General features: G+C 46.3%; 1 long non-coding RNA gene across 1 annotated transcript; it reads right to left on the bottom strand.

Moving 5' to 3' along the window:
* Window positions 1–12084: 12084 nt before the first annotated feature.
* On the bottom strand, window positions 12085–16808 carry LOC122693735. Its single transcript, XR_006341002.1, has 3 exons — window positions 16425–16808; window positions 14919–15014; window positions 12085–12803 (listed from the first exon to the last, which is right to left on the bottom strand). It is a non-coding gene; the product is annotated as an uncharacterized LOC122693735 (long non-coding RNA).
* Between the last annotated feature and the right edge of the window lie 8429 nt (window positions 16809–25237).

Below are 25237 nucleotides of genomic sequence, written 5' to 3'. Positions count from 1 at the left end.
TAGCCTCTGAGCAATCAAAGTTTCCTTGATTAGTTCTGAGATGGTCTCATGATCCAAGCTGAGCCAGTGGGAAAGTGCAGTTAGGGATATACTTATAGTAAAATGTATTCATCCTTTATGTGAAATTCACATTTAACTGGATATTTTATCTACCAACCCTACCACCCTCTTCTGCAAAAGCAAGATATGCCTTTTCATTTCCCCAACCCCCAACCTGGACCTCCTTCCTCAACTGTTTAAGAAGTGGGGGGTCAGCAGAAAAGGTAGAGTTTGTTACTTTGAGGTCATTCATAAATGCCACATATTTATTTCCGTCTTTACATTTTTGCTTGCATGTGAAATATATACGTATATAACAACAGCCCAGGCAGATTAAAACAATTCACACAACCCACCAGACTAGCAAGTGAGCTAAAAACCTTCTCAAGTCTAGTCCCACATCCTTAAAACAGTAATATTCACTGTGCGATGGGTATCCTTCCACACCATTCCCTTTGCTCCTAAAAACACAAAGGAGAGGTTTCATTTTCCTCAAAACAGAGAAAAAATTCTGCACCTTGCTTTTTAAAAATCCCCCTTGATGGTGAGAGGACATAGCTATCCTGAGCATCTCACCAGGTCATTACATAAAGCTCCAGCTCATTCTTTGTAAAGCTGAGTTATAGCCCATGGTGTGCAACATCGTAATTTATTCCACTTATCCCACAGAAATACAAGGCACCAGGGGTGGAGGATTTTTGTACAAGGTTGTTTATTGCAGCAGAATGTCGTGTCACAAGCTAAGAAGAATGTGAAGGACAATCAGTAGGGAACCGCTGTGCTTATTTATCTGAAAGACTCTGCCAGCAGTTCCAGAGTCTGTTTTTCTTATTAGTCGGACTCTAACCCGCGGTACTGGAAGGAGACTCCTGGAAGACTCCTGGAAGGAGACTCTTCCATCTGAACCTCTTCTCTACAGTGGAGATGTACTCAATCTGCCTCAGTTTCCCTCCCCCAGAGTCCCTGCTTCCTGACTTTCAACTATTTTCTATTGGAGGATCCTCTGGGAGGTTTATATAATCAAAATTATTTCATCAGATTAGGAGGCAAGAACCACAATTTTATCCCCCAATCATTGGTGACCAACTGTTTATCTCTTAGGAAGATGCTGGTGCCTTTCGGTCTATATCCCAGCATTTTCCAAAAGGAAAGTCTCTTTTTCACCGCAAGGACCCCACATGCTGGTTGTAATGGAAACGCAGGCTCCCTTCTCTTCCTAAGAGCTCCTCCTTACTTTGGGGAGCCACTGGGAGAGGGAGGATCTCAGGGCACATGCTTGGGTGGAGCCACCCTACAGCCTGACTCTCTGAGCAGACCACAGCCTGGCCAATCAGAGATTCCAGGATTAGCTCAGAGATGATCACATGACCCAAAGTGGGCCAATGGGAAACAGGCTCAATCTCCGTGGGGAGTTGCCAGGCTGCCGGAGGGATGCCCAGACCTGCTGGCAGCCATCTTGCTTCCACAGGGGACAAGCCTGGCTGTCAATGAAAAGAAGACCAAGAAAAACAAGGCCCAGAAGTGGAAAAAAGACACGATTTCTGGTGAGGTGGTTGAGGGTCTGGGATCAAATTGGGCTGAAAGTCAGACCCACTTCCTTTTGCCTTTGGAATCATCTGAACCAAACCTTCTCTTTGGGATGAAGCCAACTTGAGTTGGTTTCTGTCCCTTGAAACTAAAAGATATTGTACTAAATGGAACACTATTTTTATGTCAAGTAGTTGAGAAAATGTATCTTGTGTTTGTGCATTTCCCCCCAAACACACTCAGGCAGTCATAGTCACAAAGCATCTACCTATCTATCTATCTATCTATATCTGAAAATTTGTGCTATTTTATATTTAGTAATAACTCATATACTGAATGTCAAGACCCGCAGATAAGAATTACATGCTCTATGTGGCTTACAGGGCATCTGGATGTGCTAGAGAGATACACCTGGGAGCAGCTCTCAGCCAATGAGGGGTGGAGTTGAGGGATTAACATCACAGTTCTCACTTCCCTTGGGAGGAATAACTGAGGTATGTTCTATGCTGTCCCCAGAGTTCCCAGTACTCAGTTGTTGTTCAATGGCTAAGTTGCATCTGACTCGTTGTGACTCCATGGACTGCAGCACGCCAGGCTTCCCTGTCCCTCACTGTCTCCTGGAGTTTGCTCAAACTCATGTCCATTGAGTCGGTGATGTTATCTAACCATCTCATCCTCTGCTGCCTTTTTCTCCTCTTGCCCTCACTCTTTCCCAGCACCAGGGTCTTTTACAATGAGTTAGCTCTTTGCATCAGGTGGCCCAGTGCTCAGAATACAGTCTTTATGGTCTTCCTTCCCCTCTGAGGATTACTTGCCTGTTGTCCTTCAGCTGCTTCCTGGGATCACCTCCCAAACAACCCCTTTTAGTGTCATTTTTGGTAACTGAAAGTCAGAGGCCAGCTGCTCACAGCTCAAAAGCCATTGAAGGGACCAGGTTGGTGGAAAGGAAAGTTCGCTTTACTTTGTATGTTGGCATCCAGTGGGGAGGGTGGATGCCTATCCTAAGGCAGACTGCCCTCCACTGACAATCAGCAGGCACCGGCTTTTATAGGCTGAGGGAGGGGGTTACATGCAGAAACAGCACTGTCAGCTCTGACAGCCTTCTTGAAATTGGTCACATGGTGGTCTGACCTGCATCATCCTGACTGTTTTAAGTACAGTTAATCTTCATGTCTAGGATTGATTGGTTTGCTCCTATTTCCTTGAGGCCAAGTCTTGGAATTGTGGCACCTTGTGTCCTGGCTACAGCCTGGTCATCTTGTGGTCAACTTCTTCCGCCAGGTGTGGGTTTCAGCATCATGTACAGCTCACAGGATCTGGCTCAGAATATTGTCTACAGCCCTTGGGGAGGATATGAGGGTCCTTGACTGTGCTTGACTAAACAATTACTGTTTTGTCCTGTCTGACTTTTTTTGCTTTAATTTGCTTTTGCATTTTCTCATTCCTCTGATTAAACTTATTCTTTAGCTAAAGTTTTTCCCGAAGACAAAAGATAGACTGAGGACATGGCTGGGGGCTGGGGTGGGGAGGGGGAGGGAAGGACCAAAAGGTCTTGACTGCGGATCTGCTTGGGGAGAGTAGCCACCAGGAAAGCTACATCCAAACACAGGAGAACCCGAGCCCCTCCTACCCCCAGGTTTAGAACGCCATTCTGGAGGATATCCATCAAATGGTGCCCACGGCAGGGCAACCTGATATGGTGTGTTAGCGACTTCAAAAAACAACCAGACCTACGAACCTGCAGCTCCTCGCACCTGGTGGTTTCGCTGCACATCAAATGCTGAATCTGTGAACTCTGCTCACTTCTGTGCTCCTAGGGCTGTGCTTCGGGGGGCATGATTTGTTGCTTCCTGTCAATCCTGCCCACGCCCCAGGGTGTGAAAACGCCCATGTTTACGTGAAACAGCCTTCCTCCTATTCAAATATTCCTATTTTCATCCGCCTAGGCTTCCCTAGCGGCTCAGACGGTAAAGCGTCTGCCTGCAGTGCGGGAGACCCAGGTTCAATCCCTGGGTTGGGAAGATGCCCTGGAGAAGGAAATGGCAACCCACTCCAGTACTCTTGCCTGGAAAATTCCATGGACTGAGGAGCCTGGTGGGCTACAGCCCATGGGGTCGCCAAAAGTCGGACACGACTGAGCGACTTCACTTCACTCAGTCTCCCTGTTCACCAGAAATCCTGAAGCTGACGCTCCTTTTTCCTGAGCCTCACTTTCCGTCTCCTGCCGTGTTTGGAAGAGGAGACAGACTGGCCTTGACAGTAAAGAGTGTGGCTTTACACTCAATAGCCCTGGGACTTCAACCAGTGGCCTCAGCTTCCTCATTCATAAAGTGGGGCTGGAAGTAATGACAGCCCGCTGGCTGGTTATGAACGAGAATGAAATGAAATAATGCAAGTAAAGTGCTTAGCACGTTGAGAAGGGTTGAGAAATGAAGATGTTTATTGCCATAGTTAAGACTGTAGCTGCAGGCTAGCAGTCTTAAATATCTGTTTCCTGAACGAATGAAATCAACAGAGAAGCCCACGGTGGAGTCAATGCCTCTTGCTATTCCCCGAGGCCCTGGGCTCCTTCCTGTCCCACTCACTTGCAGTACCTAAATGGGGGTGGTAGGTATCCTGTGCTTGGAAGAACCCCGTGCTTGCTTTACCGCTCAGCTGCCAATGTCTTGAAAGTCTTAATTTTTGAACAAGGGGCCCGTGTTTTCCACATATGCCCGGTTCCAGCTATTGATGTCTCGCAGGGTCTTCCCAAAGTCATGCCCTGTGATAGAGCACTGAGTGCCTGGGAGAGGGATCTACCTCGGGGCAGAAAGTGGTGGGCAAAAAAGCTTGTACGGACGCGGGTCCCCAAACCTCTAACACAGCCTGGATACTAGACTGGAGTGCGGGGCTTCCACAAGCCTGAGAGTATTGCTGCTAATTTAGCCTTCCTGCTGGAGGGAAAACAAGGGAGACAGATATGGGGAAGGGCCTCTCTGGTGAATCAGATCCCTCCCACCTCCTTTCTCCCCTCCCCTCAGTGTTTCTCTCCTCTGTGTCCTTTTTCTCCCTAATCTCTGTCTCTTTCTCGCCCCAAGTTCCCCCCTTCCCTTTTTTCCGCCCCTTTTTCTCGGCTCTCTCTTTTCTTTCTCTTGAAGTTACTAACTATCCTCTCCTCTCCTTCCTGTCCTCTCCTGATCCTGTCTCTGTCTGTCTCTCTGTCTCTGCTTCTCTCTCTGCCCTTCTCTGTGTTTCTCTCTTATTGTGTCTGTCTCTTCTTTGTTTCTCTGTGTCTCTGTTTTCCTCCATCTCTCTCTCTTTCTCCCTCTGTCCCCGTTTCTCTCCTGATGTCTGCCTGTATCCCGCCCCCGCCCCCATCCACCACATCACCCCAGCACCAGCTCCCTCTCCCACGGACCGATTGTCAGGCAGTGCACATTTCTCCGGCTGCCTAGAAACCTGCCTCGCACATCCATAGCTGGATTTTTCATGTGTCCACCTCCATTAAAATATCTTTTGTTGACCTTTGAGATTCCAACAAAAAGAGCCTGGACAAAAACCTCAATCCTAAGCTTCATGATTTTGAAAGACATGCTACTGGAGGGTCTGGGAGGGCCCTGGAGGTCCCAGGGGCTGTTACCCCACACCCAGGTGCCCCATCCCTGCCCCTCCCACCGCCACTGTAAGTCTCGGTGGTGAGCTGAGCTGATTCCAGTTTTGTCCTCTGGAGTCTGTCAACACGTGTCGCAGATGTTCCCAGAAGTTGCTTCTAAATCTTGCTGAGCCATTTGCCACAAAATCTTCTTTTGTCACAATTTAGCTGTGAGTTTAAGGTAGTGACAAGAGTCTGGGGAGAAGGGGGAGGAGAACTAGGCTTCGAAAGGATCCTGGGGAGGTGTTAAGAACACAGCAGGAGAGCCAGACCTCCCTGGGTTCAAGGCTGGCCGAGCCCTAAGCTCTGAATGACCTTGGGCAGAGAGATAGCTAACAAGCAGTAAGCATTCACAGTCTGCCTGGATTTGTGATCAAGCCTCTTAGCAACCCTGTAAGTGGCAAACCAGTATAGATAAGGAAGCTGAGGCTCAGAGAGGCTGGGTAACTTGCCCAGTATCACACAGCTGAGTGGTCACCCTTCAAACATTCTGATTTCTGGCTTCTCTAGTGTCTGGAGAGCTCTGGGGGTATGGTGGCTCCTGAGACCTCCCTCCCAGTGCCCTGACCAACCACCCGTAGTCCCCATGGGAATGTGTTATCCATCACACACCGCCTTTGGGAACTGTGTAGCTGCTTCTAATGCTGCCTCCTCCCCTCCCACCCCCCTGCCACCATCAAAATGGAGTCCATGAAGTCTCTGAATATTTGGGGCCCCAAGAGACCCTGGTCATTAGGGAAGATGGGTAAGGGAGTACAGGGCATTTTGTGCAAGTGTTGGGGGAGACTGGATGGGTTCTGTGAGCATCCAGAACCGCAGCCAGCATCCTCCCAGTTCATGTCTCCTAGTCACTAGAGACGAGGAAAGAGGACATGGTGAATTAAACAATTCTCCCCAGAAAACACTGCCCAACTCTTCAGACAGCTCTTCTCTAGGGAGGCTGAGATGGCCAGCAATCTGAGACATTTTAACTTTCCACAGTTAAAATATTTTTTATTTTTATTTTTGGCTGTGCTGGGTCTTCCTTCCTTTTGCGCAGGCTTTTCCCTATTTGGGGCAAATGGGGTCTGCTCTTTGTTTTGATGCACCAGCTTCTCATTGCGGTGGCTTCTTTTACTGCTGAGCACGGGCTCTAGGCACGCAGGCTTCAGTAGTTGCAGCTTGCAGGCTCAGTAATTGGGTCCCAGGGGTTTAGTTGCCCCTCTGCACGTGGAATCTTCCCGGACGAGGGATTGAACCCCTGTCCCCTGCATTGGCAGGTGGATTCTTACCCAGTCCGCCACACGGGAAGTCCTTGTTTTCACATATGCACATTTCTGAACTCAGGGTATATCTGACAAATGATGCCCTTTCATAACTACTTGGCAGTACTTTCTTTACATAAAAGAACAGTGAAGTACTACAGTTAAAGGCCTTCTACTCTATTAACTGGAGTAGTTCAAAGGCTGGCTCTCATTGGCTCAAGCAGATCCGTGCCTCTAGCTGGCCAATCACTGAGACTTTTGTTACGCCTTAGTCAAGTGTGTCTCATTGGCCCAAGAAGATCACATGACCCTGGCTGGCCAATCACTGTGGCTCTTGTTGTTAGGCCTTAATCAAGTGCTGCTTTGGTGTTAAGGTTTGGGGTCCTCATCGCTTAAGCAGGAGGACCAGCAAAGGAATGCTGGTTTCTGAGAAGAAAGTCAAAGTGTTGTGGTCAGAAGAGAGGACGGTGGATTCCAGGCAGAAAGAGACAACTGCTGTTTCTTCTACCCAGAGTCGTTCTGAGATTGTGTAAGAATGTGCCTGTGGAACAATGGAAGCCTAGTAAGTGCTCAGTACTCTTATCTGCTATTATTATTTAAAATGTTGAGATGTTTCACCTGAACCTATTCAGGCTTTTAGACAAAATTCCTAGTTTACAGAAAATTCCCAGGGTGGACGAATGGGTTGAAAGACACCACCAGAAACTACTCGGGCAAATCTAAGTTGTTGAAGCTAAGCGGAGGGAACACAGGTGTTCTGTGTTGTGTTTTTGTTTTTGTTTTTCACTTTTCCGTGTGTTTGGGAAAGAGCACATGGAAAACTTATTGTGTTACTTCACACCCTCTAGGATAGACGTAATTTTAAACAGAAAATAGTAAGTGTTGGCGAGATTGTGGAGAAGTTGGAACTCGGGTATAACGGTGTGGAAATAGTTGGGCAGGTCTTCCAGAAGGTAAACACTGAATTATCAGAAGACAAGGCAATTGCAGTTCTAGGTGATAGAGACTCAGATGAATTGAAACCAGGGATTCAAACCAATACTTATATGTGGATGTTCATAGCAGCACTATTTATAATAGCTTAAAAAGTGGAATGTCTGTTAGTAGACAGGTATCTATTAGTAGACAAGTGGATAAACAAAATTGGGTGCATCTATACAATAGAATACTGTTCACCTTAAAAAGGAAGTAACTACCTACACAAATACAAATTTGTGTATTTGTAGCTACCTACAAATCACTGTGAATGAAAGAGAAGTGAAAGGCAAAGGAGAAAAGGAAAGATATACCCATTTGAATGCAGAGTTCCAAAGAATAGCAAGGAGAGATAAGAAAGCCTTCCTCAGTGATCAATGCAAAGAAATAGAGGAAAACAATAGAATGGTAAAGACTAGAGATCTCTTCAAGAAAGTTAAAGATACCAAGGGAACATTTCATGCAAAGATGGGCACAATAAAGGAAAGAAATGGTATAGACCTAACAGAAGCAGAAGATATTAGAAGAGGTGGCAAGAATACATAGAAGAACTATACAAAAAAGATCTTCATGACCCAGATAATCCCAATGGTGTGATCACTCACATAGAGCCAGACATCCTGGAATGTGAAGTCAAGTGGGCCTTAGGAAGCATCACTATGAACAAAGCTAGTGGAGGTGATGGAATTCCAGTTGAGCTATTTCAAATCATTAAAGATGATGCTGTTAAAGTGCTGCACTCAATATACCAGCAAATTTGGAAAACTCAGCAGTGGCCACAGGACTGGAAAAGGTCAGTTTTCACTCTAATCCCAAAGAAAGGCAATGCCAAAGAGTGCTCAAACTACCACACAATTGCACTAATCTCACACGCTAGTAAAGTAATGCTCAAAATTCTCCAAGCCAGGCTTCAACAGAATGTGCACCGTGAACTTCCAGATGTTCAAGCTGGATTTAGAAAAGGCAGAGGAACCAGAGGTCAAATGGCCAACATCCGTTGGATCATCAAAAAAGCAAAAGAGTTCCAGAAAAACATCTACTTTTGCTTTATTGACTATGCCAAAGCCTTTGACTGTGTGAACCACAACAAAGTCTGGAAAATTCTGAAAGAGATGGGAATACCAGACCACCTGACCTGCCTCTTGAGAAACCTGTATGCAGGTCAGGAAGCAACAGTTAGAACTGGACATGGAACAACAGACTGGTTCCAAATAGGGAAAGGCTGTATAGTGTCACCCTGCTTATTTAACTTATATGCATCATCATGAGAAACACTGGGCTGGAGGAAGCACAAGCTGGAATCAAGATTGCTGGGAGAAATATCAATAACCTCAGATATGCAGATAACACCACCCTTATGGCAGAAAGTGAAGAACTAAAGAGCCTCTTGAAAGTGAAAGAGGAGAGTGAAAAATTTGGCTTAAAGCTCAATATTCAGAAAAGTAACATCATGGCATCTGGTCCCATCACTTCATGGCAAATAGATGGGGAAACAGTGGAAACAGTGACAAACTTTATTTTTGGGTCTCCAAAATCACAGTAGATGATGACTGCAACCATGAAATTAAAAGGCACTTGCTCCTTGGAAGAAAAGTTAAGACCAACCTAGACAGCATATTAAAAAGCAGAGACATTACTTTGCCAACAAAGGTCCATCTAGTCAAAGCTATGGTTTTTCCAGTAGTCATGTATGGATGTGAGAGTTGGACTATAAAGAAAGCTGAGTGCCGAAGAATTAACACTTTTGAGCTGTGGTGCTGGAGAAGACTCTTGGAGAGTCCCTTGGACTGCAAGGAGATCCAGCCAGTCTATCCTAAAGTAAATCAGTCCTGAATATTCACTGGAAGAACTGAAGCTGAAGCTGAAACTCCAATACTTTGGCCACCTGATGTTAAGAACTGACTTATTGGAAAAGACCCTGATGCTGGGAAAGATTGAAGGCAGGAGAAGAAGGGGATAACAGAGGATGAGATAGTTGGATGGCATCATCGACTCAATGGACATGAGTTTGAGTAAACTCCGGGAGTTAGTGATAGATAGGGAGGCCTGATGTGCTGCAGTCCAAGGGGGGGTGGCACATAGTTGGACATGACTGAGTGACTGAACTGATTCTGTTCCATTGATCCATATGTCTCTTTTTGTGCCAATACTGCACTGTTTTGACTGTTATAGCTTTATGGTATTGTCTGAAGTCTGGGAGGGTTATGCCTCCTGCTGTTTTCTTTTTCCTCAGGATTGCTTTGGCAGTTCTGGGTGTTTTATTGTTCTATATGAATTTTAGGATTATTTGTTCTAGTTCTATGAAAAATGCCATGGGTATTTTGATCAGTATTGTGTTAAATCTTTAGATTGCTCTGGGTAGTATGGTCATTTGAATAATATTCTTCCAAACCAAGAGTATGGAATATCTTTCCATTTCTTTGAATTATCTTTAATTTCCTTTATTGTAGTTCTCATTTAAGTCTTTCACTTCCTTGGTAAGGTTTATTCCCAAGTATTTTATTTTTTAATGCAATAAAAACCATGAATACTTAAAACAACTAATACTTAAAACAACCAATCCAACTTGAAATTTCCTAGCAAGACAGGCTAGGCTTCCTGGGAATGGATTCCACAAGGAAGGAAATGCCAGCCAATGGGCAAGTCACGTCCCCTGCCAGAGCACGTCTCCTCTCACTAGCACTGTGATCACACATGTTTCACAGTCCCCACATCTGCTCCGCTAGAGGCTTCAAAGTGGGAGTACAGAAGACAGTCAGAACAACTTGCTGATGGAGAGAGAAACTGAATACAGACCTAGAATGCTGGGGAGTGGAGGTGGGGAATGACTGTGTCATCATCATTCTGTTTCTCTTCCTTTAGAAGGTCAGGTTGGCTGTGTCAGGGAAAGCCCTAGAAGGTGGTAATTCTGCCTTTGACTTCAGCCGGTAGACTTGACATGCACTCCCCATGGTAGCTGGTTTGTGCTGAACCTGTCACCACCTCTTCAAAACATAGCTGGTTGCCATGGGAACAGAACAGCACTTACTGAGAGAGCTGCTGGAAATTTCAAGATGTCCAAAACTGTCCCTGCAACGTGTTTTTCTAAGACCTGATTTGAAAGAGAAACAATAGCACAACTTGGCAAAGAAGACAACGGAAGATGAATGATAATAAGAATGGCTTGACATTGTTTGTGGATCCCAGCATGCTGTCTTGATTCTGCCCTTTAAAAATCAGTCCCAGGGAGATACTGGCTGAAGCAGATTCCTGGCTCCTGACTTCAGACATGGCTTTGTTATGGACAGCAAGCTTATTTGCTGTTCTCAGAGTTTAAATCTCCACAGGACAATGCAGCAGCATAACTGGGAATACACTTGCTAAATGAACCTCTTGCATGCCTGTCTACCTCCTACTCTCTGAGCTAAAAAAGAGCTCAGCAACTGGGATGATTATATATCTATTTTTTAAATCCCCTCTGTAAGGCAGTAACGTGGAATGAAAGATAATGCCTTTCTTTAACTGTTGTCAGGTTGGCATACCAGAAGATGAGATTTTTCTTTTCAACTCCTTTAATTAATTTTTCAAAAATAGATTCAAAAAAGAATTAGACAAATGAGAATTTTTGAAATTTCTCTTATGATTTAAAAACATGTCAACTTCCTCCTCCTATTCTGGCCTTTGGGTTTTGTTTGGGTCATTCAAAACCAGTGGCCTTTGTCCCTTGGTTTTTTTTCCATGATTCAAATCATGGGAAAAAACTCTGCCTTCTCCATTTCACACGTCGAAATTGCCACCTTTCCTTCCACTTACCCGAGATAGAAACCTTGGAATCAACTTTAATTCCTTCTTCTCCGTCAACCTCCATGTATTAGTCAGCTGAGGCTTTCATAACAAAGTACCATAGACTGGGTGGTATAAACAACAGAAAATTATTTTCCAATGGGTTCTGGAGTCTGGAAGTCCTAGATCAGAGTGCCAGCCATGGTTGCATTCTGGTGAGAGTGCTCTTCCTGACTTATGGATAGGCACCTTGTTGTTCTGTCCTCATTGGCAGAGAGAGAGAAGGAGGGCTGGCTGTCTGGTGTCGCTTCTTATACGAGCACTGATCCCATCATGAGGGGCCTGCCCTCATGACTTCATCTAAATCTATTTGCCTACCCAAGATCCCCATCTTCAAATACCATCATGTTGGGGGTTAAGACTTCAACATATGAATTGAGGGGGCACAGTGCAGTCCATAACATCCCCATATCCATCAATCATCAAATCTTGTTCATTTTGCCTCCCAGATATCTACCAGGTTCTTTTTCTCCTCTCCATCACCACTGCTACCATCCTAGTTGAGATGCTTATCATCTGTTATTAAGATAATTGCAGTCACCTCCTAGCTAATCTCTCTGCCCCCTAGAGTTGCCCTCTTGAAATATATCTTCCACGTGGTAGCTTTGTTTTCTAAAAGAGACCAGGCATTGTGGTCTGGAAGCCAGACATCATGAGAAGGCATAAGTATAAATGAGAATTCAAGAGGTGGATGGTACCACTCAGAACTGATGCTCTGCTTCCTGGAAAGCCCAGCCACCATCACCCATCTCCACGGCCCCCACTGCTGAGTTCCTTGCCCCCCTCCACCTCCGCCCCCCCCCACCTCCCAGGTGAGGCCGGAATCAGGCACACCATCCGCTGCACTTGCCAGGTGGGAGCCACGGCAGCTCTGGTACCCAGGTGTGCGGGCACAGCAGCCTCGTGGAGACTGCTCCTCCCATCATGTCTAGGCTTGCATGAAGCTCCATGTAGCAGGACCTGGGATCTGATCTCCCCAGCAGCTTCTCGAGAGGCCTCGATGGGGACTCAAAGCCCCAAGGGATAAACTTTGACCAGTGAGCGTCCATAGCCAGGAGACAATTCCCATCGCTGCATCTCTCCAGCCAACTGGCTGAGGCCCAGGGTTCCTGTTCCCAGCTGTCCCAGGTGACAGAGCACTCGGTGGGGCTTCCCTCAGCCCCTTGTGCTTGCTTCATCTCCTTCCTGGGCTCCTGGGCCACCCTCTCACGTTCACCTGCCTGCCCCCGGATCACTGCCTCCATATCTGCTTCCCTCCCTTCCCCCACTCCCGGTCCCACAAGCAAGGTCAAAGTCAGGTACCCCTTCTCTCTGCTTGCACAGAAGTCTGAATTATTGAAGCAGTTAGCTTTACTGGCTGCTCCCCTGTGGCTTTCCTCTGTTAGACCGTGACCTCCGCTGAGAGCAGGGGCCTTTTTCTTCTTTGTAATCCGCAGCAACTAGCTCCATGCCGGAGCCCTCCACAGCGAGGGCTGACGGAACTGACGCGCCCACTGATGGTCACGCTGTGAGGCCTGGTGCAGTGAATGGGGTTTCTACAGCCATGACGATGCAGGAGGGCAGCCCTGGACAGAGAGACGGCCTGATAACACACCTAAATGCCAGAGGAGAGGGGTGGGTGTGGCCAGGGGGTCGGGCGCCCTAGGAAGGACTTGAAGCCAATGAATCTCCATCTTTTCCATGGGTAAATTGTGAGGCTTTGAAACCAGGGAGTTTTTGAAAGTGAAAAAGTCGCTCAGTCGTGTTTGACTCTTTGCAACTGCGTGGACTGTATAGTTCATGGAATTCTCCAGGCCAGAATACTGGAGTAGGTAGCCTTTCCCTTCTCCAGGGAGTCTTCCCAACCCAGGGATCAAATCCAGGTCTCCCACATTGCAGGCAGATTCTTTACCAGCTGAGCCACCAGGGAAGCCCAAGAATACTGGAGTGAGTAGCCTGTCCCTTCTCCAGTGGATCCTCCCAACCCAGGGATCGAACCGGGGTCTCCTGCATTGCAGGCGGATTCTTTACCAGCTGAGCTATCAGGGAAGCTCAGAAGTTGCTTTAGAAAACCGAAATTGTCAGTGATATATGGGGTGAATGGATGGGGGGGGATACTGACTGGGGGATGGTGAAGCTGGGAATTGCCACGGTAACCAAGAGAATGGGAAAGAGGGATGCTGGTGGGAGAGACAGTGGGGGCCATGTCCACTGGCTGCAGCAAGCACTTGTGAGTGGAAGGAAATCAGAGATGGCTTCTAATATTCAAAACAGGGTGCTGGGGGGCCAATGGGGGCCAGTGATGGAGACGGTGAGGACAGGAGGGGTCTTTGGTTTGGGGTTGGGAGGAATAACCCCAAAGGAGTTGAAGGAGTGTCGGAAGCATGTTCATGAAAGATCAGACTGTTTGCTGCAACACACATACACACAGATGCATGTGTGTATACATACATACATACATACATACATCACCCCCACCAGCAACAACTGACGGCCAGGCATGGTGGCCCTTTCAATCATTTTCACCATTGCTTTTATCATGAGCAATGGGCACAGAAGTAAAATAACTTTTCCACAAATGCAGAGGGCCAGAGCCATCTGTCCTGCCCATTTCTGCTGTCAGTGGAAGGTGAGTCAGCAGAGGTGAAGGTATTAGCGCCCCGTTTGTTCTGCCTGCAAAGTTCCAGAAAGATTCACACTGTGGGCATATTTTTCTTGAGGCTAAATGATTAAATTCCTTTAGGGACAGATCACGTTATCGGGGCAGGAAAGAAAGCCAAAGAGTAGGGAAGAAACTGTGAAAGTTACATAACAATTGGAAAATTCCTCTTCTACCAAGTCGCCGGGCCCCCAGAAAGGAAGGCGCTCAGAGGCTGCACAGCTAAGAAGCTGCTCTTGATATCGCTCTCATCATCATTTTCACGTCCCAGGCACTCGGGCATTGCCTGGCTGTGGCTGCTAATCGGCCAGTGAGGGAAGAGCATTCATGGAGCAGCCTCTCAGACCGGCCGGCACTCAGGGGAAAATGGAAAATAAAAGTGGCAGGCTCTGTCCTCCAAGGGTGCTCTCTACCATGGGCAGATCAGACACAGAAATTCACTGAGAAATAATATCCCAGAAGCCGTGAAGTACTGAACAGCAAACAACTAAAGGTGCAAATAACTAATTTTCATAGTGTGCCAGCAACTAGAATTCGTAGGCAGGAGTGTTTAGGGAGCCCAGGAGCACCATCTGGAAATGGAACCATCTGGAGAAAGCTCTCACTTCTTTTTCATCAAGCTATTCTGGGTGGGCTTCACCAAGGTGATGGATCAAGATTTGTATATAGAAGAGCTGTTAAGGCGAGTGCCTGGATATCACAAAGTGATTCTGAGATGAGTGCAGGGAAGATCGTTCCAGGAGGGAGAGTGACGGGGGAAATCCAGCAGCTTCGAAGGCAAGTCCAGGCTTTCTCAGTGGGGCCCTCAAAACACCTGAGGTCCTCAGAACAGTCTAAAGAGCTGGTGAATGCAGACTGCCAGACTCTGATTGAGCTGGTCAGGCACGGGGCCAAAGAGTCCCCCTTTGAACCCAGCCCTAGCGACCCTGAGACATCCTAAGTTTGAGAACCGTGGCAAGTCTTTCTCCAGGGTCCTCCCATCCCCACCCACCCCCCTGATGGGTCGCGTGTATTCAGTCACATACGTATTCACAATACATACCGAGTCTCTGCAGTGTGCCAAGCTCCATTCTAGGAGCTGGAGGTGCAGGAGAGAACAAGAGAGACCAAGTGTCTCTGCCCCTCTGGAGTTCGTGTCCTAGTGGAGGAGCCAAAGCAATAAATATACAATAAGTAAGCGATATGGTGGTAAGCACTGTGGGGGGGCCAGGCAGGACATCAGCTCAAGGGCTGTTGTATGTCCCGGGCCAAGGAGGTCCTCTCCCATCAGTGGCATTTGAGCAAAATCCCAACCCTGCTAACTGCCCTGAGACTGCTGGCTGGTTTGCCCATTCCCCAAGTTCTTCATCTCCCCAAGTTCAGTCACTGACCGGTATTGAAAGCTTCCTTCTTCTGTGCCAGGTAGATCTCTCCCAGCACCCACTGCCCAGCCTCATCAGGCTTGTTCCCTGCTGTTCTCAGCAGGCCCCATGGTTCTTCACAGCCCTTTCTGATCCCCCAGGTCTCTCCCACACACCCCCTACCCCCTGTATTTCCAATCCACTGCTCTGAATTTCCAACTTCCCGAATCAACATGGCGCTCCAAACACCACACTCTGTAGGGCACAGCCTGCAGAAGGCTTGGCAAGGGCTCCATGCTGGCTGAAGCTCTGAGGAGTAGTGGGGTCTGTGGAGGGCAATGAACTGCGTGATCACAGCAACTCCTCTTGTGGTTAAGCAAGATCCTGAGGGCACAGCCTGGATGAAAAGGGTTGAAATGTGGGAATAAGAAGGCTGGGGGCAGGAGGACACTGATATTTTGGATCTGCTCTAAACCTGACCATATAAAGGATTCATGTCACCCCACTGAGTCCTTACAGCAATACCATGAGGTTGGTATTAAGCCTGTTCTGACAGGGGGACATCTGAGGCTCAGAGAGTTCAGGTAACCCCTCTCTAAGGCCACACAGCCAGTGATGGATGGAGTTGGGCATTCAAACCTGGATCTGAGTCTAAAGCGCCTTGCTTTTTCCCACCAAGTGCAGTGTGAGTTTGTAAAGGGAAAAAAGAAAAATCCCAACAGTGCATCTCAGGTTAAGAAAAACCATGACAACTTTGCCATCTGAAGACTCCGAGGAACTTGGAATACACAGCCCTTCAGTTCTAGGGAGGGCGTATGTGTCAACCAGCAGGTTGAGTTGATAACACTTCGTGACCCAGTCACCCTCCCACGCCACCACCAAATCAGCTAGGTAGAATCTGGTAGGGCTGTTAAATGACTACCTCAGACAGGTAGAAAGCAAGGGGGAATGTAGAGCAAAAGACAGCAAAATAGAAGCTTGCAAAAAAAAAAAAAAAAGAAACCTAAACTAAGCCCCTGTGCATCTGGTTTGGGCTGTTGCAAATTCCCAGATGCATGAAAACCAAACTCGTTAATAAGAAATGCAAAGATAACGTAGGTCGGAGGAGCCACCCTAAGCTTATTTACTGAGTGGGAGCCTGTAGCAGTGATCCAGGTGGTTTCCAGCTGTGTCTCCGCACGCTCACCTCCTCCCTCTAGGAACCTGACCTGAGATGAGGAGACTTCTGCTGTCTGGGCTCTCCCAACATGCTGCTCTGCCCTGAAATCCAGGACATCCGGGCAACCTGCAGTGTGCAGAGGCAGCTGGCCAGGCGAGGAAGCTGACGCCAGGTCCCAGGGCCCCTCCCTGGAGGGAGCAAAGGCCTCTCGGGTTGCAGCTGCAGAAAGAGGGAGGAGCCTGGTGGGCCGGGATGGAGGCAGTGGTTTGGACATCACCTCCGTGAGTCATGCCCCGGGCAGCATTTTACAGGAGTTGCAGATTCCAGTAAGATCAGATCAGGGCCATCTCTCGAGGGACTCCCAACCAATCAAATGTGCCTCTCACTCCATCTCAGCAGTTCTGAGTCCGCATCCAAGTAGCTTATCTTCCAAACCAGATCCTGAAGTTTTTTTTTTTTCTTGTTCGTATCCCTGGGCTTCCTGGAACCAGGAGGCGTTTCTGCCCTGAAGTTGGAGATGCCTGGCCATAGATAGCCCTTGTTGGCAGACCCTGCGCCTGAGCCTGGCTCCTCATCTGCCCTAAGATGTGGTTTCCTTTTCCTGGAGGGTGAACTGGGTATCTTTTGGCCCACCTCTCCTCTCCCCTGCTGTTGCCACCACCCTGACCTACCCTGATCTACAAGGACCAGAAACCAAGACTCATTCAAGAGGTTGCGTGGTGTTGAGCAGAACCAGCTCAGGCCACTTAGAATAAAACCCAAGCTCCTTCCCAGGGCTTAAAAGATCTGAGCCTGCTCTCTCTCCAGACGCCTCTCCCTCCGCGCTCTCCCTCCCATCCCCCAGCCTTGTGGGTTTCCTGCCATTTCTTTCTTTCTTTGCGTGTCATTGCCTTACCATGTGGTGTTCACTTCTGCTGTACAGTGAAGTGAAATCAGCCACATGCATATTTGCCTCCCCTCCCTCTTGGTCCTCCCTGCCACCCCCACCCCCCCACGCATCTAGGTCATCACAGAGCACCCAGCTGAGCTTCCTGAACTTCATAGCAAGTTCCCACTAGCTATCTATTTTACACATGTCAGTCCGAATTTCCCAATTCGTCCTACCCTGCGTCCACTTGTAAACATGCCCAGATTGTTCACACTTGTAAGTCTTTTGCACTCCCTGTTCCTTCCTCCCCTCTGCCGGCTCTGAAGCTTGTCAAGTTTAATCCTCCCTCCTGCAAGTTCTCAGAGGCAGAAATTCATTTTTTAAAGTCTTTTTCTTTTTTTTGGCATCACTGTGTTCCGGGAGCTACAAACTCAAGTGCCTACGAACATGTCAGGTAACATAAACAAGGAAGGTGGCCAAGGCTAATAAAAATCATTCAGCTCTCTTGGTCTGGCTTTTGTTTTCCCACTTTTGACAGAGACATGAAAGCAGGGAATAGTTCTTAGTATAAAAACACACACAGTGCAGAGTCAGTGATGGGAGCAAGTGACAGTCCTTGGTATTGGGGGCAGTAGACACTGGGGTGGGGGGCGGTGACTGCAGCAAACCTCCTACCAGCGTATTTGCTGTTTTGCTGAAATCTGGCCCGACGTGATCACAAATTGCCGTTTTTTTCAAAAGAAGCTGGAAATCCAGGTTTGCACGTGTTGTCTTCTGATTTTTTAAGGTTGACAAATTTTTAAATTGTCAGTTGTTTACAATGTTGTGTTTCCAGTGTACAACAAAGCAATTTGGTTATATACACACACACACACTTTTTCAGACTCTTCTCCATTATAGGTTATTACAGGATATTGAATATAGTTCCCTGTGTTATAAAGTAGGTCCTTGTTGTTGTTTATCTATTTTATGGACCGTAGTGTGTATCTGTTCCTCTCAAACTCCTAATTTATCCTTCCCCTTTGATAACTCTTAAGTTTGCTTTCTATGTCTGTGAGTCTGTTTTGTAAATAAATTCATTTGTATTATATTTTAGATTCCACACATCATATGTTTTAGATTCCACATTTTGTCATGTTTTAGATTCCATTGTACAGTTATTTGTCTTTCTCTGTCTTATTGACTTAGTATGATAATCTCTGGGTCCATCCACGTAGCTGCAGTTGACATTTCATTCATTTTGTGGCTGATTAACATTTTATTGTGTCTGTGTGTATGTATCACATCTTCTTTATCTGTTGATGGACACTTACATTGCTTCCCCGTCTTAGCTATTGTGAATAGTGCTGCTATGAACACTGGGGTGCATGTACCTTTTCGAATTAGAGTTTTGTCAGGATATATGCCCAGGAGAGAAATTGCTGGATCATGGGATAGCTCTGTGTTCAATTTTTTAAGGAACCTTCACACAGTTCTCCATAGTGGCTGCACCAGTTTACATTCCCACCAGCAATGTAGGAGGGCTTCCCTTTTCTCTGCACCCTCTCCAGCGTTTATTCTTGACAGACTTATTGATGATGGTCATTCTGACCAGTGTGACATGATACCTCATTGTAGTTTTGATTTCTCTAATTATGAGCAATACTGAGCATCTTTTCATAGGCCCGTTGGCCTGCCTTCTTTGGAGAAGTGTCTTTTAGATCTTCTGCCTTCAGACTGACAATTTTTAAAAGCCCCATGCAGGCCACACTAAACGTACCTTTGTGCTGGATTTCAGCCAGAGGCCACCAATACTCGATCACTGCTGAGTATTCAGTGGACACCACACAGAGTGTATGTTCAATAATTCCGTGTTGGATAAATAATAGTCTTCGCAGGTGACTTCTCAGAGCTTGGAAGTAGCTGACGGGCAGTACAGCTTCCTTCTGTTGGGAATGTGGAAAAGTGGGGTCCGAACAAGAAGATGCTTCTCCATTCTAGCTTGTAGCTTTAAGATATGTCTGCTGCTGAGCTCAGAGGCAGCCTGGATGAAATTCCACGAAGATTTCTCTACCACTTGGTCTGAGGCTGCTGCAGGTCTGTAGGCATTGATGCGGCTGTGCCTGTTCTTTTGATAGTCTGGATCCTTTCTGATGGTTGCTGCCATGGTGTGCTGGTTGTTAAATAATTTTAATATCAACCCCCACTGAGTGCAGAAATGGAAGCCTATGTTAATCACAGTCGATGACCACCAAGAAGGGCTCTTAAAGGTGGGAAAGGGAGCAAAACCCACTCAAGTCCATTTAGAGGTTGAAGTCTGTTCCAAGTTGGGTAAAGGGCTGATTCTATTAAAGAGCTTAGTAACCTGGTTGTGCTTCTTATGTCTGTCTTTCCATCACAGAGACCAGTAGGTTTTCACACCTACCCTTCAAAGCCTCTAGAGATCGGGGAATGACTGGGGTGGTCCAGATGAAGGCAGTGAGCCAGCTCAAGGGCGGGGTGACCCAGTGAAAGACAGTGGCGGAAACAGGTGTTGGCTTTGGGAAGAAATTCTGATGAATTCATTGTAACTCCAGTGTCTACAGCGAGCTCTCCTGGGCTTCACAAGCAGCAGGCTTCTCCCTCTTTGCACTGTAAGCAGGAAGTTCACCGTCTGTTCAGACACGAAGGAGATGTTAGCAGCACTTTATTGGATCTGCTCAAGGTGATTTAGATGTGTTCTTGGAGCCCATTAGGCATTTGATAACATGGAAGTGTGGCTCTGCTTTCTGGGCAGATAGAGTTACTCCTCTGTATATGCTCCCTAATCAGAGTGTATCATCCAGTGTGATCAAGCCGTCTGGGGAGATGCAAACTTATTCCCTATAGGATTTCTGCCTCAGGCTTATCCTGATAGTGTCCACAGCAAAGCCTTGTACCTTTTTTTTTTTTCATTGAAGAACAGTTGATTTACAATGTTGTGTTAATTTCTGCTCTACAGCAGAATGATTCAGTTTTACATATATATTCTTTTTCCTGTTCTTTTCCATTGTGGTTTATCACAGGATATTTATTGAATCTAGCTCCTCGTGTTATACAGTAGGACCTTTCTGTTCATCTATCCTCTGTATACTAGTTTCCATCTGCTAACCCCAGACTTCCAATCCTTCCTCCGAACCCTATTCCCAATGCTTCCTACCTTTTGTTTGGGGTAGCCCAGGGCAGTGGTTTACACACTTATTTTAGTCTTAGGATATTTTGGTGCCCAAATATGGAAGCTAATGAAAAGCCAGCTGCTCAGAGGCAAACAACTAAGACACCCTGGGCACATGCCTGTCACCCCACTCCCTTCAGCCCCTCTTTATGCCCTTACTGGGTTACTGGGAACCTCCAAGTTGAAACACCGTTGAAATAGCTGTTCTGGAAAATCTCCCAGTGGCTCAGGTCATTTTGGAAACTTGCAACCCAAACATTTAAAACAAAGTTTGTTTTACCTAATCAGATTGCCTCCTTATAATTTATAATTGTAGAAGAGTTCACACATTCATAGGGAATGACAGGACATTTATGGACCCACCCCTCACTTTTAGCAAATCTTAACATTTTGCTTTGTTGCTTTGGTTTTTGTGTTGTTCAGTCACTAAGTCATATCAGACTCTTTGCGATCCCTGTCCTCACTCTCTCCGTTGTTTGCTTAAACTCATGTCCAATGAGTCGGTGATGCTATCCAAACATCTCATCCTCTGTTACGCCCTTCTCCTCCTCCCTTCAGTCTTTTCCAGCATCAGGATCTTTTCCAATGAGTTGGCCTTCAGCTTTAGCATCAGTTTCCAGGAAAGAATACTGGAGTGAGTTGCCATGCCTTCCTCCAGGGGATCTTCCCACCCCAGGGATTGAACCCTCTCTTATGTCCCTTGCATTGGCAGGCAGGTTCTTTACCATTAGCGCCACCTGGGAAGCCCTTGGTTTTTGTAAAGGAATAACATATTAAAAATACTGTTGAAGCCCTTCCTGCCATGTACCCTTTCCCCCAATCCCTCTCCTCTCTCCTCTGTACTCCCTCCTCAGAAGAAACTCCCCCTGAATTTGCATTAATTGTCCCCATGCAAGATTGTTACTATTAATACATATATTAATATATACATTTTCTGTGAACACAAATATGTATATGTGCATGCATATATAACATATAATATATATATATATGTTTCCTAAACAGCAGATTGCATTCTTTGCATGAGTTCACATTTAGCATCTATATTATCCTATGCATACTAATCTACAGTTTCCTTTTCCAGCTCAACTTTATATTTTGGAGATTTATCCGTGTTGAAACATTTAGCTCTGTCTCCAGCACTTTAACTGTTGCATCATATTAGTTTGTCTGAATCTGTGTGTGCACTTTCCTCCCATGAACGCTTGCTGCCTCCAGTTTTTCACAAAACGTTGCAGTGTACATTCCTGTGTGTGTCCCAGCCTGCACACTTCTCTAGCGGGTAGGCTTTCAAGCTGACCTGATACCACCAGCTATCAGAAACGCATGCTATGCTGAGACCAGTGCAACACTCACACGTACACAGATACACAGCACTCTTAGGACGCTTTCCAAAACAAAACAAGACAAAACTGTCTTAGCTGAAAAAAACCAAAAAACAACTGTCTTAGCTATTTCATCATTTTAAACTGCGGTCATGACTCACTGTATCAATTCTGCAACCATCAGTGGAAACCTCAGTTTCAAAATCAGTGCCCTGGAGCACATATATACCAGGAAGGGGCGTGGTGGGAGCATGGCAGCACTGGGGATTGTGCACACCTTCAGAGTGTGCGACAGAGGGCCAAGTGGGCGTGCAAATGCACACTCCCCGAGCGCCGCTGCTCCACAGCCTCCCCAGTACTTGGCGTCAGCTGGCCTTTTCATTTTTACCAGCACGATGAAAGCAGAGCAGTTTCTTGTTGTGGTTTTAGTTTGTCTTTCCCTCATGAGCAGTGGGCATGCTCAACCTTCCCAGTTGGTTATTGGCCACTTGTGTTTCCTCTTGTGTGACTTGACTGCTCATATCCCTGGCTCATTTTTTTATTAGGTAATTTCATTTTGTCTTTAGCTTTCTTGGCCCTTTGCTTTTTTTTCTCTATAAACTTTTTAAGATCAGTTTATCTTGTTGCATGAGAAACAGGGGGACGGTCATAAAAATTCATTTAAATTTTATAGATCATTCGGGGAAGCTGACAGTTTTATGATGTCGTCTCTTTGGTATCCATGAATTTTTGCATATGTTGTCATTATTCACAATTTATTCTGTGCCCTTCAATACTTTTATTTCGCTTTTTTCATCTTCCCCATTCTAATTAAATTCATTCCCGAGTTTTTTACAGTTTTGTATTGTTGCTACTATGAATAACTTTTTTTTTTCCAATTACTCTTTCCAATACCTCCTATTTATTTTTCTTGCCTTATTGCACTGGTGAGAAGGCCCAGTACAGTGATGGGTAGGAGTGATGAGCGTGAACCTCTGTGTCTTTTCTTTTTTAACTATTAAAATACTTCTGTATATTTGCAAATGCATAGCATTTGCCTGGAAAGCAGGGGGCCTTTGCTGCTATACGCGGGCTTTCTCTAGCTGTGGGAAGCGGGGGCTACTCTCTGGTTGCAGTGCGTGGATTTCTCATTACGGTGGCTTCTTTTGTGAGCTTGGACTCTGGAGCATTGGTTCAGTAGTGGTGGCACACAGGCCATAGTTGCCCCTGCAGCATGTGGGATCTTCCTGGCCCAGGGATCAAACCTATGTCCCCTGCATTGGCAGGCAGATTCTTAACCACTGTACTGCCAGGGAAGTCCTTTTATTTCAGGTTTTAAAAAGGAGAAGATACTAGGGTTTTCTTCCAGTGCTTTTATCCTGCCTTTACCTAAACATGTGTATGTATCTACAGACACCATAATGCTTTGTGTTGTATTTGTGTGTATTATGTAAATGAAATTATACTGCTTATATAATTCTTATTTTGGCTTTATCATTTGTTCAGGAGCTTTATATTTTTATACATACATGTAGCTCTTTTTAATAGCTGCACAGTGTTATATAACTTGAAAATGTAACTGTTCCTGTATCTACACTAGGATTTTTCTAGGGTACCTGTAGAGTGGTGAAATTATTGGCTCTTAGGGTATACATTTGTTTCAGCAAATGCTACCAGATTGCTCTATAAAGTCACTATACCAGTTTGCTTCATGCACCAATCAAGTATTTGTTGAGGGTCTACATATCCCTCTACTGACTTGCTGTGACCTTGATTGAGCAAGGCATGTTTTCTCTCTGGACCCCTAGTGACTCCATCTGTAGGAGGAGGGAGTTGGGTGGACCCCACAAGTGTACGAGATGGCATAATGATAGGGTATGCAGCCTGAGAGTGGGTCGGGAATGACTGCCCGAGAGACGACAGGGAGAGAGGAGGGTGCTGGTGACAGCCAAGCTGAAGACAGGCAATTTACATGTGCTTGGCCTTCATCTCAACTCCTCCATTAGTGCAGTGACAATTCATCTGGAGCTTTCACCCAAAAGTCCCCTTTGGAAGGCCCGAGACCCTTTTCTGTGGGGGAATTCACCTTCCAGGATCTCCCAGAGGAAAGAATGGCAAGCAGGGTTAGTAGAATGTGTGTATGGTAATGTCGCCACTGAAAAATAAATACTCTTAACAAATACAGAGCTATATAATTGCACTGGTCAAAGATAATTATGAGATTTATAGACCATATTAATTCATAATGTACTACAGATGGTGTGGTCCAGTAATGGAACACACATTTACAACTAGGAAGAAATAGTTTTCTTTTTCATCCTTGTCAGGGTGATGCAGTGACTGAATATATGTGTCTTTGGAGAAGTCTAAATTTGAGCAACTTTCTGAATGTGAGAGGCACCAAATACCCTCCCATCTTCTCTACCCTACCCAGGCTCAACCACTGCGAGTCTGGCAGTGAAAAGACACAGCATGTTTAATGTTTCTAAATCTGATACCCGTGTCGATTACCCACACTTGGAGCAAATCTGGATGCATTTTACAGTTTCCCGATGTATGCATCTTGGTTTATTTTAGTAGAATAAAAGAGGTGAAAAAAAAAAAGTTCTTCCTCCTTTGGACTTAAGAAAAGTGGGGAGGTGACAGGGATGAAGTGGATTTTAAGATATGGCAAAGGTAAATTCTGGGCCACAATAGATGTGGATTTGGGGCTCTAATAGAGATGGTTAGAGGTGGTTTTTGAGAGAGACAAGTGGATTCTGGGACACAGTAGAGGTAGGTTCCTGGAAAAACGTGAGATGGATTCTGGGACATGAAAGAGGTGAAGACTCTAGACATGAGTAGAGGTGGGTTTTAGGAATGACCAAGGTGGATTCTGGGACAGGGAGAGGTGGATTCTGGGACAGCTACAAGTAGATTCTGGAACAGAACAGATGGACTGTGGGCTGGCAGTCCCATTCGGTGTTCCAACTCACCTGTGCACAGTTCCCCTGGTGCCCATCAAACGATCCAACCTGTGGCCCCTGTAGGCTTATTTGTCTTGCACAGGTCTTCGGTCAAACACCCCCTTGCTCAGAGAGGCATCCCTGGGGCCTCCATCCCCGCATTCGGCCCTGTGTTAATCACCTTCCTCCCATCCTGTCCTTTGTCCTGGTACCACTCTGCCTGGTAGGTGATTGTGGGTTTGTACCTGTGATTACTTGGGGCTTCCCCAGTGGCTCAGCTGGTGAAGAATCCACCTGCAACGTGGGAGACCTGGGTTCAATCCCTGAGTTGGGAAAATCCCCTGGCGAAAATACTGGCTACCCACTCCAGTATTCTGACCTGGAGAATTCCATGGACTATTTAGTCCATGGGGTCACAAAGAGTCAGACACTACTGAGCGACTTTCACTTCCCCTGTGATCACTTGGGCATCCCCCTACTCCTGGCTAGATGGTGACTCCCTGCGGGCAGGGGCCCTGTCGGAGCTCACTGGGGAGCGCAGGGTCAGCCCCGGAGAGGGTGATGGTGGTTTAG

The sequence above is a fragment of the Cervus elaphus genome, chromosome 5 (genome assembly GCF_910594005.1).
Source record: "Cervus elaphus chromosome 5, mCerEla1.1, whole genome shotgun sequence".
In the NCBI taxonomy this organism is placed as follows: Eukaryota; Metazoa; Chordata; class Mammalia; order Artiodactyla; family Cervidae; genus Cervus; species Cervus elaphus.
The sequence above is the reverse complement of the archived record's forward strand: the minus strand, read 5'-3'. Positions and strand labels throughout refer to the sequence as shown.